We start from the raw sequence: 13,344 nt of genomic DNA on the forward strand, positions 1-13,344 counted from the left end.
TGGTGGAACCTTACAACTGAATCATGTCAAAGGTGAAGGAGCTGCTGTGCCCATCTGGATCCCGGTTAGAGGCACTTCACAGCAGGAGGGGTTTCACTTCCACCAGGCTCAGTGGGTAACAGGCAATCGCGTCTCTCCTGAGCTCTTCCAGGCACAGGGTATGACTGGTGTGGCACGCTGGAATTATCAACGGCTGGTGGACCTAAAGCAGCCTGGGATTGTCTTACCTGGAGTGTTTGACCCTGTTTTGATGATTGAGTTAAACAGGGCATCTATAAGAGTGACAGGACAGCCCAAATATCCAGCCTTGCACATCTCCAGCAGTGACACAGGAGAGAGGTTTGGCCTACAATATGTGGAGCCAGGATGTTGACCTGTGCCTCTTGATTTTGACAAACACAAAAGCAGGAAGACAGACCTAGGAGATGTGGAGATGCAAGAAGAGTCTTCCTCTGGCTTTGAGCTCTCATTTCCATCTCAGGTAAGCCTTTAAACATTTTTGATAGCAGACTTTTGATATAAAAAAAACTTACTTGCATATTACACTCATTTTGCTCAATTTCAGGAATGCTTAGAGGATTCTTCTTCTGCTCAGACCCCTCTTGCTGCAGAACCAGAGGACACCCCACAGACTGTCGTGTTTCATGGGTTTTCCACTCAGAGTGCTGTGACAGTGAAGGAACAAACATCTGAGGAGTTTCTTTTAGATGCAGGTTATTATATTATTCATACAGGCATCAATGTATGTAATATTTCTGCCTCATCTAAGCACACAGAACACAAATACAAAATTTTATAATTTTGTGAATCTCTTTCAGAACTGCCAAGCACATCACCACTGCCTATAGCTGCTTCTCCCTGTGCTGCTCGTACTGGACCCATTAAGACGGGTGGTCGAGTTTTTGTGTTGGACCATAACAGATGGACAGATCCAATGAAAAATGCCATAGATGGTTTGCTGGCTAAACATCACGGGAGCAAGGACCTCCTTACAAAGGTGGATGCTGAATATGCTGCTATGGTACTGAGTGCCTGCACTGACCCCAACAGCCTTCTGCACTCAACCACAAAGCACCATATAAGCAGGTACATAAAACACCTTGCTAAAAAAAAGAACACTAACGCTTCTCTCAACACCAGCCCCGAAAAGCTCCTGGAGACTCAGCAGTTATGGCAGCGTCTTCACTCAGGCAGTGAAACCATCAGTGTCCCAGTGACAGTACTGCCATCTGTCCCAGTCAATCCACCCGCAAAGAGTGTTCCTGAGGCTGTCTCTCTGGACCAGGCTGCACTTGAGAAGATGGTGAAAGACATTGTAGAGAAGCAGCAGGCAGTTCAGCAGCAGCAACAACAGCATACGGCACAAAAAAAGCAGACTAGATGCTGCTTAGCCTGTGGTCAGCCTAAGTCTCGATACATGGGTGATGGCACCTCAATACATTTCTTTTATCAAGGTGGTGATGTTAAATACTTTTACTGCTCCAAAAAAGTATTTGACTCATATTCAGAAGAGGGCCTGACCAACCCCAGAATGCCTTTTGAGGACTTTGCAGGGACTCCTTTTTTTCAGCGTGAACTGGAGGCCTCTAAGCAGAGAGGGGCAGAAATGAAGAGGGTGATTGAGGAGAGAAGCAAGAGGAAGTCAGTAGTGGAGCATCCTACTGGTCGTCTGTGCAGATTCTGCCACCTTCCACTGAAACAAGGACCCAACAGTCCTCATGTTCACACTGGTTTCCCTGGAGTGGCAGGCAAATACATTTACTGTCCTTCTAAAGTGTTTTCTCTTTATAAGGCCTAGGGAATGAGTGCAGAAATGGCATGGAGAGACTTTCAGCAGTCTCCATTCTATGAGGCTGAGAAGCAGAGGTGGATTGAGGAAAAGAAAAAATGACACTCTGCTATTGAGGTATGGGCATGTTTTTTTGCCAAAGACATTCCTTGCACAAGGTTATATGTATACACATATTGTTGCACTTTCCATTTGTTCATTTAAATGCCAAAAGTATTGTATTGTATTTTAGTGTGATTTGCATTATTTTATCTCAGATTTGTAAAAACTATATGGTAATGACTGTTACTGTTAAACTCTGTACATAATTATTCAATTTAAAATATTTGTTATTGTTTTTTTCTGTATTCTCCACAACTTTAGATTAAATTAATCTTGTTTTTGTTTAATCTATAAGTAGTTATTTTTTATCTAATTGATTAGTATATATTTTGGTTAGTATTGTACTGTAGTAATTACTTTTTCAGTTTTATATAATAAGGCCATACATATGTATATTATTGTACCATAACAAATAGAAATGTGTTATTTATTTGTGTTTATTGGTTATATTTCATATTTATGGGTGTTATGCACATAGTTATACAAATATAATAGGAATGTCTCTAAAAAATAAAATGGCTTAAACATGATTAAAATGTTCTTTTCAATTATTCACATTTAAATAGTTTCTATATTAAAGATACCTATACCCTATTGCAATATAATTGGTCATTAGGATAAGTGCATGGTTTGTATTTGTTTACAGATTTAGCAGTATAACAAATATTTACTGCCTAAACTACCTTAAAACAGATTTTACCAATGGTGACTGCTGTTTTTAAATAACACAATTAGCCTGACAAACCGAGAAGGTAAGTTGAATGCTATACTTATTTATTAGAAAATAAAATGATTTAAATCAGAATAAAGAAGTGTGTTACTTAGTTGTGTTAATGCAACAGACGATTAACACTAATCAGCTCTTTGTGTACAGCACAGCAGGATGAGGTGAAAGTGATCTTCCCAGGCAAGATTAAAGTGTGCTTCAGGAAAGGACCAACTGCAACATTACCTAACTCGGAAAACAGCTTCAGAGTGTTTCAGCAAAACTTGCTTCCTCTGGCCTTGCAGCACCTGTTTCTCATCCTCCAGGTTTGTTGACAGTACAGTTGAGTATATTAGGTCAAATTGAAATGTGTAAGGGATGACATATGATTTGCATCTTTCTTTTATGCTTTGTTTCACAGAAATGGAGGATGATGAAGAATTAGAGAGAATGATGCTTCTTATATCCCCATCCAAAATCCAAGGCCAACAACCTCACACAGGCATAGGTGCATGTGTACACACACACACACACACACACACACACACACACACACACACACACACACACACACACAAACTGCCACACACATTCAGACTAGCTTCCACACTCAGAGGCAAACTGTAACATACACACCCAGAGAGAGAGAGAGAGAAACTGATACACACACACACACACACAGACAAACTGACACACACGCACACAGAGACAAATTGACACATACACGCACACAGAGACAAACTGACACATACACGCACACAGAGACAAACTGACACATACACGCACACAGAGACAAACTGACACATACACCCACACAGAGACAAACTGACACATACACTCACACAGAGACAAACTGACACATACACGCACACACAGACAAACTGGCACATACACGCACACAGAGACAAACTGACACATACACTCACACAGAGACAAACTGACACATACACGCACACACAGACAAACTGACACATACACGCACACAGAGACAAACTGACACATACACGCACACAGAGACAAACTGACACATACACGCACACAGAGACAAACTGACACATACACGCACAAGGACAAACTGACACATACACACACACAGAGACAAACTGACACATACACGCACACAGAGACAAACTGACACACAGAGACAAACTGACACATACACGCACACAGAGACAAACTGACACATACACGCACACAGAGACAAACTGACACATACACGCACACAGAGACAAACTGACACATACACGCACACAGAGACAAACTGACACACAGAGACAAACTGACACATACACGCACACAGAGACAAACTGACACATACACGCACACAGAGACAAACTGACACATACATGCACACAGAGACAAACTGACACATACACGCACATAGAGACAAACTGACACATACACGCACACAGAGACAAACTGACACATACACGCACACAGAGACAAACTGACACATACACGCACACAGAGACAAACTGACACATACACGCACACAGAGACAAACTGACACATACACACACACAGAGACAAACTGACACATACACGCACACAGAGACAAACTGACACACAGAGACAAACTGACACATACACGCACACAGAGACAAACTGACACATACATGCACACAGAGACAAACTGACACACAGAGACAAACTGACACATACACGCACATAGAGACAAACTGACACATACACGCACACAGAGACAAACTGACACATACATGCACACAGAGACAAACTGACACACAGAGACAAACTGACACATACACGCACACAGAGACAAACTGACACACAGAGACAAACTGACACATACACGCACACAGAGACAAACTGACACATACACGCACACAGAGACAAACTGACACATACACGCACACAGAGACAAACTGACACATACACGCACACAGAGACAAACTGACACATACACGCACACAGAGACAAACTGACACATACAAGCACACAGGGACAAACTGATGCACACAAACAAATTGACACATACACACACACAGAGACAAACTGACACATACACGCACACAGAGACAAACTGACACATACATGCACACAGAGACAAACTGACACACAGAGACAAACTGACACATACACGCACACAGAGACAAACTGACACATACACGCATACAGAGACAAACTGACACATACAAGCACACAGGGACAAACTGATGCACACAAACAAATTGACACATACATGCACACAGAGACAAACTTAATATCACAGGGACAAACTGACACAATGCAGAATGATGCTTTTTATATCCCCATCCAAAATCTAAGGCCAACAACCTCACACAGGCATACGTGCATGTGTACACACACACACACACACACACATTCTGGTTTCCATGTTTTGTGGGGACATTCCATAGACATAATGCATTTTATACTGTACAAACTGTATTATTCCCTAACCCCAACCATCACAGAAACCATTCTACTACTTCACATTATCAAGAAACATCATTTTGTTTGATTTATAAGCTTGTTTCCTCATGGGGACAATTGGTCCCCACGACGTGATAATTACCAGGTACACACACACACACACACACACACACACACACACACACACAAAATATTTATTGTGGTTGCTATATGCATTTTTTCTGAAAGTGTACCCATATAAAGGGTATTGCTGAAAAAGACCTTAATGCTCAGTCAATTTTCCCTGAACAAACAACAGTGGAAGAATTCCATCCTTTTTATAAAAGGCCACATGAGTGAGAACCACATACATGCTCAAACACACATACACTTTAGTCCTCTATGTAACGGTAAAGACTTTTATATGTCATTCTCTCTGTTTATGTTATAAATGCTTGGAAGTTAAATTATCTTTACTATGCTTTCAGGTTCAGAAGTTGTTGGAGTCCCAGTGGTCAAAGGTCTTATTCCTTCTGCACACTAGGAATGATTCTGACATGAATCAGGATTTTCTTTTCTACATTGATTTGTTGCTGTTTGTTGGTTAGCTCATGTTCAGGTCTATTCTAATTCTTGTGTCAATTGTTCTAACATTGAAAATATTTATATATCATCATTGAGGGTAAGTACAGAGTTCATGATTTGCATGGTTTTTTTTTTGCATGTTATTCTTTGAAAGTTTGATATGCACATGATTTACAGATGCATGAAGCTGTAGAGTACTCATGTACTGTAGATCATACCACACCCCTAATATTATAAAGATTCTTAACATGTGTTCTATGGGTTTGCATGCATTTACATTACGTAAGGGATAATGTAGAGGCAGCCGGTAGTTATTGGGAAATAAGCCCCGACAGTGTGATCAGGACCCGACGCGAAGCAGAGGGTCTTGTATCACACTGAAGGGGCTTATTTCCCAATAACTACCGGCTGCCTCTACATTATCCCGCTTATTACACGGCTACTTGCCACATAAGAAAAAAAACTGGACATGAATATGAATTTGAAACATTTTATTGGCATATTTGTTTTAAATTAACATTTTTATCCTTCCGCGAAACTTTGCACAGATGCATAAAATGATCGTAATACCTTATTAAGATCCTCTGCTTCATACTTGTCTCCATTTTTTCTGTTTTAGCCAGTCTTTGAGAAGTTTTAATGCCTATTCTGTATTTTTTTGTGTGTTGGCTTCGTAGCTGTCATGCTCTATTTTGTCAAGTTCAGTCTCAGTAAGCTCTCTGTGTCTTGTCGTGGTTGTCGAGTGTTTGTCACAAGATGGCGCCAAACAGACAGTAATCTTTATTGATCTTTATTGGCGCGGAGCGATTTTACTCGTGAAAGTAGTCCGGCTATGCGTTATTATTTTGGAGCGGTTATTATTTGAAAAGAACGAACCTGCAAATGTCTCAACTGATCAATCAGAATCAAGCATTCCAGAGAGCCGTGTAATAATATTAATTAACACATTTACATTTTTCTGTGTTAGGTAGGCATAAACCACCAGCAACTCTCTCAAAACCAGACAGGCCTGATGAATACAGTGCTACTTCATCTCCACGGGAGGTTGGTATATGGACATGTACACGTGCCGACTCAACTGTAAAGATATGCCTGTTCCTGATCAGTGTTATTGTTTTTCACCAATTCCCTTTAATCCAGTGAGGGTTCCTTTGCCAGTACCTCCAAGCAAGACCACATCGCCTTTGACACCTGTGAATGAAACCGTTTTCTGTAAGTGTAAGGACTTAATTTAACATCATTTTACTTAATCAATTTCAAAGCAGATTTAACAAATGTAATGTTCAACTATGACTAATGTCATCCTGCATCCCTCCTCCCAATGACCTCTGCACAGTCTACAGACTCTACTTCTCCCTGCAGCTGCTGTCCAGTCTTTCTCAGGACTCCCTGCAGCCTCTTCTGGGTACCCCTCAACTCAAAGTGACTGCCCTCATGTCTCCTGTTTCTGAATGTATGCATTGTAATTATTGTAACATAAAAATATAACTCTGTATTTTGATTGTTATGGATATCTGTTTAATGCAGAAACCACTGTGGTAGTTTATTAATTTTGGCACAATCCTATTTATAACTGTACTGTATACATTCACATGGGCAGTAGGATTCATCTGTGTTTAACTGAAAAAGTACTGTGTAGCCTTATTAAGCCTGTTTCTGTTTCTTAAAACTGTCACTTAATTTCATAGATTGATTATTTATTTTGGTCATCTTGAGATATTTCCAGTATGTGTTCATTCAATATAATTGCCTTTGTTCACATTTTTGTGCACTTAACATGTTTATATTCTTGTGGTAGAATGATTGTCTTATAAAATTAAATAGGCATGCATTTAATTGTATTCTTTTAAATATTAATTTTATTAAAAAGTGTTTTATCTAAAAATGTCCTGAAAACTAGTTATTTATACACTATAAACACTATAAAGTTCTATAACACATTGCATCAGTAAAAAGTATTCAGAAACAAGTTTCATACAAAAAAAACAAAGTAAAGTGATAACTGATTATAATTATTAAATATATGAATGAGTAAATGTGTCAAAAGGTAATAATAACGTCTTCATTTTCACCTTTACTGGGATTCGAACCGATGTTTCAGTGCGGCCACCCTGAGACACGCCCTCAAATTTTTCCTCGCTTCTGATTGGCTAGTCACCGTTCTACAGGTATCCACGGGCGGCCCCAGCTTGGTCACGTGGAAAAGTGACATTGATGCATACCGTCTATAAGAAACTACAGAGAACTACAAACATGGGTAACAAAACAGAACTTCAAAATAAGAGACATGGACAGGGGAAACACAAGACAGAACTGATGAACTACAAGACTGTGTATATAAAGTTATATAAAGATAAAGTTTTTTCTTATATACCGTTAACTGACCATTTGTAATGTTTGGTTAAACTAACAACGATATATTGCTGGAACAAGAAGTTTTATGTTCACTAAACAAATTTAAATTACCTGTTCAGCAGTAGATTTATCTTAAAATTACTTGTTTGTTTAATTAAAAACTACTTGTTTAACTTATAATAACTTTTATTATTAGTTTATTTACTTGCATGTGTATATGGTTAAAATATGGCTGTGTCTCGACCTTTTTATTTGTACACGCTGTGACTTTACAAATCACACCATATAAATAGGAAAATGTTGGCGTTATTTTGTCACTTATTGATAGTGGTATGCTAGCTGGAGCAATTTACTTCCAGTCTTTGTGCTAAGCTAGGCAAGCGCTGGGTGCGTCAAACAAAGTTACGGCACACACAGAGATGAAAAAGGTATATATGGACTTACTCTGGGGATGCAGTGAATAAGCTAAACACATTATGTGATATATGCTCATGTAATGGAGTTAAAAGATAACTTATGAATTCCACATTTTAGGCTTTTTATTCTTTTGTGTTTGAGGACCCCTTGTGGACATCAGATATAATGGGAGAAATTAATTTTGGTCATATGCTGCCTGTTTAATGTATTAAAAAAATATATGGTGTTAATTTCTGATGTCCTACACAACCATTAGTGATAGACAGTAAACCAAAAGATAGTAATGTGAATCCATGTCCATTTCAATCTATTTCACTTTACACATGAAAAAATACTCTTCTATTTTTAGTATGTTTACTATAATAAATTGCTACTAAGATACTATGGGTTTTATAACCTTACTATAGTGAATACCAAAGAATTAAACAATATGTTTAATGTGGGCTAGTGAACACACTTTTTAAAAAACACTTCTGCAATTTTTAATAAAGAACAAAACAGCTGTTCAAAACTTTCAACTCTACCCTCTGTCCCCCACTACCCACTTTCTTTTTGTCAACTAATGACCTTGCAAAGTTTTTCCACTAACAAAACATCATCCGCAGGGCCGTTTGAAAGAATTTGGGGGCCCCAAGCAAAATGGACATGGAGGCCCCCCCACACGCAAGCAAAGTCTACAGGAACCACAGCATAGCCATAAAGTTTAAGTTTACTCACACTTTATATAAATAAAAAAGGTTTACAGTGCAAATACTGCTGTTGCATATACTGTGCATAAATAAAAAAAAACTGTTTACAGTGCAAATACTGCTGTTCCATGTAATGTGCATAAGATTTGAACATTTTTAACAATTGAACACTGCAACAACAAATAAAATCAAATATACATTAAAAAAGTGCACAATCACTAAATCCAACATATTTAAACACACACACAAACATTAACATTTTTCAGTTTTTACAAACATGTGCAGGGAGAGTCAAGAGAAGACGCAAAGCAATGCTTAAATTACTGTACAAATCCAGTAACTTCTCACTGTATATGTAATTAAACATATCAAATGGTGAAGTGTATACATGGTCTGGAAAAGTGTAGAGAGATTAATTGATCTCAAGTGCCAAGTCATCAGCATCAATGTCATGGAGGGTGTCAATGTCATGTTCCAATTTTTTGCAACGTTCATGAAGCTTTCCATTCTTTATTGTCTGCTTCATGTTGTCCTTTGAGAACAGAAAGTCATAAAGGTCATAAACATCCTTCAATCTTGAAAACCTGTCACTTAGGCTTCTGAGGGCTGTGTCAACCATGGGTAGAAAGAAGTCTCTTCTGAAAGTCTCGTCTGGAGTAGACTGAGTTTCCTCTGTACCTTCATATAGAGACTGTCTTTTCTTTTTACGCTGCCTTTTCTCAGGAAGGGTCATTTCCATATCCAGATTTTCTGCAATGTCTTTTGCATCAGTTTGACAGAAAGCAATCCCATTTTCCCTGAAGTCTTCAAGTTTTACTCCTTCTGTTTCTGATCTAAGTGTTTCCATGGAAACATTTGGACTTTGTAGCAGCTTGCTGACATGATTAATCTGGTACAAAACATTGTACCAGGTCAATGTGCAAAGCAGAAAAGACCATTTCTTCAACTCACCATGTAAGCTTTTAGCAGTGGACATGGTCTCTCAGTCCCCCTTCTCTATAGCAAATGTCTGGAGTGCAGACAATGCATCCAGGATCTCTGGTAACTGGTATCGCATCACCTTCACGCAGTCAATCCGAGCTTCCCATCTTGTTGTTGACAAAGGTTTTAAAGTGAGCTGCTTTACATGTTCCTTTAGAACTGCCCAGCGTTGCACAGAGGAACTGAATGAGTTATATAGTCTTTGCAACACACCAAAGAAGGAGATGGACAGCACTGAGGACTTGGCAGCATCTGCCACAACCAGGTTAAGTGTATGACTGCTGCATGGAATGCAAAATGCTTTGCTGTTTAATTGCAAAAAAATTCTTGCCTGAACACCCTGTTTATGGCCCATCATATTGCTGCCATTGTCATAAGACTGACCACGGCAGTCAGAAAGACTCAGGCTGTATTTCTGCAGGTGGTCAAGCAGGACTTTAGTCAGGCCCTTACCAGTTGTGTCTTCAACATCTGAAAAATCCAAAGCAATGTTCTGCAATGGACACAGATGGTTCGCAATTGACATTTCTCAGAACAATGGAAAGCTGTTCCTTAAGACTGACATCAGGAGTGCAGTCCATAATAACAGAGTAATACTTTGCTCTGTGTACTCTTCTCACAATCTCTTCCAGTACCTTGTTTCCAATTAGTGCAATTATTTCATTTTGAATAGTTCCACTCAAGTAATACACTCTTGTCTCTTTGTTTTGTAATCTTTTCATGTGTTCAGTCATAATTGAATCGAACTGTGCCATCCCATTGTGTGGGTCATCAACTTACTTGTGGTCCCTCTTAAAGCCTGGTTGCGTTCTGCTAAGTGACAAATTATAGCAATCACTCTCCTTATGACAACTTTCCAATGCTCAATCTCGATCTGCATCCAGTTTTGTTGTCTTTGATCTATGGTTGTATTTGTTTGCAGTCCCCAGCAAGCAAAAACCAAGACGTTGAAATGACGGCTAACTATAGACCCTATATAGACCGGCTATGAGTAACCCACTTCTACCCTAAATAGCCTTGAATTTGGTTACATGCCATTTTTGCCAAAATAACTTGAAGATGTTTGATATTCCAACATGTAGGCAAAGTCAACAGGTGTTCAAGGTGTTTGCTTTTTATTTGTTTTAAACTTATACGTATCGTCTATTCTTGGGCTATGGTAGACGTCTATTAGATTTTCTCTGACAGCCCAAATTTAGCCTGGTTTTAGCCCAAATTGCTTGCTGGGTCTCCTCTGCAGCTCATGCCAGTTTGTCATATTGTCACAATGCCCCTTTGAATATTCGTGTTCTTTTAAATGATGAGCTAGGTTCCTCCATGTACGGAAGCCATGGTTGCTTAAGGCATTGTCACGCTTCCCAAAAACAGTGCAGGCAAAACAGAACACGGAGTCTGTGCTCATGGAATATAACATCCATGATCAAAGAATTTTGTCCTCATTTTCATGCGTCTCATGTAATTGTCATTTGTGAATCTTCGGGGTGGATTCTCAGAATTTTGGGGGAATACAATGTTTCTGACTTGCACTTGTCCTCTTTTAACAATTTGACAGCGCACACTATCAGTCAGGACTGCTGGCCACTGCGCAGGGTCATCAGCTATAATTACAGTGCTTGTGGTACCTTGAGTTTTAGATGTAACCTCAGTGTTGGGAAGTGGTGCAGACTCAATTTCTGTTCTGGATGGAGTGTCTTCCACTGTGATAAATGCCATTGATGGTGTAGCTAGGGAAAAATAAGGTTTTTATTAATATAATCCATCTGTTCATGTGCAGAATGCATCACTGAGTCTCTGACACCTATAAATTTGACAGGCACTACAGTATTTAAAAAATTCTGAAATGTCCATGGGCAAAAGTGACTGGTATTTACACAGTTTGGTGGGAATTCAATAGTGATTTGCACTGTTTTTTTCTAACAATATGACAGCACACACTTATCAGTTTAAACTCTGGGCTGTGCATGATATCAGCTATAATTATAGAGATTGTGGTACCTTGTGCTATAGAGGAAACATCAGCACTGAGAAGTGATGCATCTGTTGATGAAGACGTTGATGGTGTAGCTGGGAAAATAATTGGAAAAAAATCTGAAATTACCTGTTAAGGACGTTTTACCATTTCACTGTTAGCATATTGAAAGAGGTCACTATAAACAGCTCAGCTCAGTGAGAGAAATTCACTCTACCTTCATCAGTGGATGTATCTTTAGGAAGAGCCTGCGAGCTGAGAAATTTAAGTAAAGCACCTTGAATGAGAAAGAAAAGATGGTAACACTAATAACAATCATTAATAGATGGTAAATTGATAGTTAATTAATCTTAAATTGTCATTTAGCTGTTAGCAAACAGTCTTTTTACTGTTAACAAACAATGAATTTATAATTAAATGACTAATTATTAGTAGTGTAATTAACAGTTTATTGTAACACACCAACCCTATATCACGAAAATGCGTGACTATTTCACGCATGGACCAGCGTGACAATGTCACGCTTTGCCGCGTTTGAGCGTGAGCATGTCACGCTTTTCTGTTTGTGTCACTGTCACGTATTGGTTACTCAACTTTTTTTTCCTATTTTCAAACCATTGTCGCTTCGGTTTAGGGTTAGATTTGGTGCTTGTGTTATATGTCACTTTAAGTATTTGTCACTTTAAGTATTGGTTTATAAAAAAAAAAGATACAATACTTATTCTTTTATATTTTCTAAACTTTAACCAATTGTCACCAGACGTTGGGGTTAGAGTTTGTTTAGGTAAGGGTGTCATTTTATGTAAATCTAACCCTAAACCGAAGCGACAATGGTAAGAAATTAGGACAAAAAAGTTGAGTAACCAATACGTGACAGTGACACAAACAGAAAGCGTGACATGCTCACGCTCAAACGCGGCAAAGCGTGACATTGTCACGCTGGTCCATGCGTGAAATAGTCACGCAATTTCGTGATACTGGGTTGCAACACACATATCTATCATATAATATATTAGGTATCAGGTAATGATTAAAAATGTTTGTAAATCTTTAAGAAACCATTTTTAAAACATCTATAAACATTACATAGATAGACAGACCAAATATTCCTAACACTTTGTTAAGGGTTACTAGTTGGTTTGTAAACTGTCTATAAACATAGACAAAGTTGCAACAAATGACTATAATACTTTGTTAAATAGTTAATAAACAGTACCAGTGATACATGTGGGTTGTCCTGATACTGTACTTGTAACATTGTAAACATTGCTACACAGAATAAAGTAACTGTTCAAGATCCACTGGTAACTAATGTCATATTTGCATAAACTGTCACTACTGTATATCCTGACACTAGCACATTAAGGCTATGAAAAAA

This window comes from Paramisgurnus dabryanus, chromosome 8 (genome assembly GCF_030506205.2).
Source record: "Paramisgurnus dabryanus chromosome 8, PD_genome_1.1, whole genome shotgun sequence".
In the NCBI taxonomy this organism is placed as follows: Eukaryota; Metazoa; Chordata; class Actinopteri; order Cypriniformes; family Cobitidae; genus Paramisgurnus; species Paramisgurnus dabryanus.